The 3568-nt window shown below is 54.3% G+C and overlaps 1 long non-coding RNA gene across 1 annotated transcript; it reads right to left on the reverse strand.

Moving 5' to 3' along the window:
- Positions 1 to 2202: 2202 nt before the first annotated feature.
- On the reverse strand, positions 2203 to 3259 carry LOC106733381 (uncharacterized). Its single transcript, XR_001369497.2, has 2 exons — positions 3018 to 3259; positions 2203 to 2678 (listed from the first exon to the last, which is right to left on the reverse strand). It is a non-coding gene; the product is annotated as an uncharacterized LOC106733381 (long non-coding RNA).
- Positions 3260 to 3568: the final 309 nt, after the last annotated feature.

Below are 3568 nucleotides of genomic sequence, written 5' to 3' on the forward strand. Positions count from 1 at the left end.
GAGAAATGAAATAATTATTGTAAAAAGAAAATGAATGAGTGGATAAATTTTTAAAAAGTGACTATTTTCACTTCTAAGTTGTGTACCTTTTTAAGAAGCGTTATGCGGGCTGACAGGTGGTGTGGTTGTCAGGGGCGCAGGACTCTCACATGGCCAAGTGTGGTTCGAGTCCCGGACTTGGCGGCTTGCCTTCTTACTATCCTTCCTTCTCTTCTCTCTCTCTCTCTCTCTCTCTGGTCAAATCAATAATAATAATAACAGATAAACTTAAATAAAATAATTGTTTAAAGAGAAGCATTACACGATGCTGGCTGTACCTATAGGAGTGTGTCAGGATGACGAGGTGGCAGCGTGACTTCCTTCAAATGACAGTACTTCAGGAAGGGTGGCCGGGTAAGGAGGCGGGGTGCTGAGTCAGCCTGTCCTCACGGCCCACGACGTGGACAGCACAGCTCACGGGAGGAAGGGTGGCCGGGTAAGGAGGCGGGGTGCTGAGTCAGCCTGTCCTCACGGCCCGCGACGTGACGGCACAGCTCATGCACTCTGTACACCCACTGTGTCAACAATGGCTTGTCGGTACGAGTACAAGGGCATTCTTTTGTTTTTGGAGAGGTTTTTGCTATAGGGCGTGTGCGCTCGCCCGACAGACAGAGACATAGAGACAGAGAGACAGAAAGTGAGAAATCACCCCCCAGGGGGGGTGGCCACGCCGCAATCCCTTCTCCTCCATTCTCCTCTCGGGATCTTGGGCACGCACGCACACGCGCCCGGCCTGAGTTTAAGCCACTGGCTCTGGGACTTGAACAGCGGTGGACTACATGGGAGTCCAGCGACATAGCCATTATGTTAACCGCTGGTTCCCAGCCTGTCTTTGGTTTACAAAGGATGATTTATTTGGGACCAGGATGTGGCATAATGGATAGGTCACTAGCCTCCAACATACTCGACCGCAGTTCGAGTCCCGGGCCCACTAGCTTAAAACTCACGCTGGGTGCGCGTGCATGCGTGCCTAAGAGCCCAGGAGGAGAACGGAGGAGAAAGGATTGTGGCACGGCCATCCCCCGGTGGGGGTGGGGAGTGATTTCTCACTGTCTCTCTGTCTCTCCTGGGTGCAAGCACATGCACCCTGCAGCAAAAATGTCTCTAAAAAATTATGTAATTGTATTTGTCATGATTATTATTTTTTAAATTTGCTACAGGACACCCACGCTCTCTAGAGAGAGAAAGCGAGAAAGCAAGCCTCCGGGCCGGGACTCGAACTGCAGTCTGCCACATGGGAGTGCAGCACCTCAGCCACCACGCCACCGGCCGGCCCCGCAATGCAGCCTGTTACACTGACCTCCCACACGTCACCCTGGAATGGATCTGCCGTGCACACCTCTCGGAGACTCTCGCCCGAATGTGCCTCTGTGCTCCAAGCCCTTCTGGGTCCCCACCTCACCTGCTCCAAACCGTGCATCGGTCAGTCTTGGAACCGTTCGAGTCCCCGTGCCCACCGAGCCCCGAGGGTCCATTTCCCTGCAGACAGCATTGCAGTGCAGAGTTCTCGTGAAAATAGGTGACCTATTTCTAAATGACTAGTAAATAAAATTTTAAAAAGTATTTGAACAAGGTGAGGGGGCGTGCATGCACACACCTGGCATGATTTTCCAGCCACCAGGTCTGGGACTTGAACCGCAGTGGGTCATGACAGAGCCTAGCGCCCTAACCACCTCGGCACCTGCTGGTCCCGTTGAACGAGATCTTCTAGGGACCAGCAGATGACATAATGATTATGTCACCGGACTCCCACATGGCTGACCTCGGTTTGAGTCCCAGACCCGGTGCTTTAAAACTAACACGGGGAGGGGACCAGCAGGTGGCTTGGTGGTTGAGGCTCTGAACACGCCCACATGGACAACTACGGTTCGAGTCCCAGACCTGATGGCTTGCTTTCTCACTTTCTCTCTCTCTCTCTCTCTCTGTTTGTCTCTGGTCAAATTAAAGTAAATGCATTAATAAATAAAATGAAAGAAATCATTATTTTAAATAAATAAATAAACTAATGCCGGCAGCGTGTGCCAGAGTGCCGAACATCTGTAGAGGCGAATGGAGGAGAAGGGGCTACAGAGCGGACAACCCCTTGGGGGCTGATTTTCCACTTTCTGTCTCTCTGGCTCTCTGTCAGGTGTTACAATCTGGCGAGAAATAAGAGGACATCCAGACATAGCTCAATTTATTGGCGTTTTACCGATCAATATGCCGGCCCCTGCGGGAGGACCCACTGGCTCTCAAAGACCCCGCAGCCCCGAGTGTAGGGAGAAGGGGGCTTACAGCGGCAAAAAACACATCCGGGTGGACGCGGCAAGAGCAGGTGGTTCCCGAGGAGGGGAGGGACAAGGAGGGACTGGGGATTCCTGAGCTAAGCCCTCACAGAAGCCAGATCCAGCGGGTCGAGGCTCTCTACGCCTCCCTCAGGCACAATGGCATCCCGTGGCGTTTAAACGAGGGCAAGGCGTTTGGGATTGACTTGACATCACCAAGGAGCCTCCCAGGACAGGGAGTTCCGGCTTATCTCGCAAAGACCTAGGAGTGCTAGTCCGTGTTTCTGTCCGAGGAGGAAGCGAGTCCCCAGTACAGACGGCAGTTCAGCATGGCGGTGCTCCTCCCTCACAAGCACATGGGCCCAGGACGAAAATCTGCTTAAAAACAACACAACAAAGAGACATCTTTTAATAGAATCATCGCGACTTTTCTCCTCCCCCTCCCGCTCCCTCTTTTCCCTGTCTCTCTCTGTGTGTCTCTGTCTCTCTCTGCGTCTCTGCCGACTCCAATTACGAATCTTGGAAAGACCACGCCTTATCGCTAGGAAGAGAACGTTCCAGTAATGACATGTTTTCCTGGGTCTTACTTTTCGGACATGGTGGCGAAGCCACCTTGTCTACATAAACCAGGATGTCCTTACGTAACCCGGCCTGGCTCCGTGCCCGCCCTGGTCCCGCGCCCAGACCTTACATAAAGGCTGGGTCATCCATCACCTGACGCTTTGACGAGCTTCTTCTGTCCTGTTGAAAGCCAGCCGCGAGCAGCCTCCCCAAACGATTTATTGCCCCCCTCCACTGCGCTGGCTCCCTCCCCGGCTTCTGGGCAGGGCCAAGGGGCTTGAGCAGGTTGGCCAACCGTTCACTCCAGGGCTGGCCTTCGAGTTCGGCATTCTGGTTGAACCTGATGAGCCGTACAGGCTCAGGACACAGTGGGTTAGGAGCAAACCCGTTCACTCCCCCTTGGCTGAGAGCGTTTCTCCTCTGAAATTGTCCAGGGCTTCCCCAGACTCCCACAGACAGCTCAGCCCGCGGGGGGTCACCCGGGAGTGCCCGGATCCGCCAGACCCGCCCTGTCGGACGCTCTGACAGAGGTCATGCACTTGTCCCTGCCGGGGAGCTGCGTGTTGGTGCAAGACCGTAAACGGGGGTGAGTCGTGGGACAGGCCCAGCAGTGGGCAGCCAGCCTGCTTTTGAGTTCCAGATGAACAACCACCAGGAGAGGCTGCCCTGAAGCTCCCACACGCCACGGCGCCTTCTGGGCCCGG

The sequence above is a fragment of the Tupaia chinensis genome, unplaced genomic scaffold (assembly GCF_000334495.1).
Source record: "Tupaia chinensis unplaced genomic scaffold, TupChi_1.0 Scaffold143644_1, whole genome shotgun sequence".
NCBI lineage: Eukaryota > Metazoa > Chordata > Mammalia > Scandentia > Tupaiidae > Tupaia > Tupaia belangeri.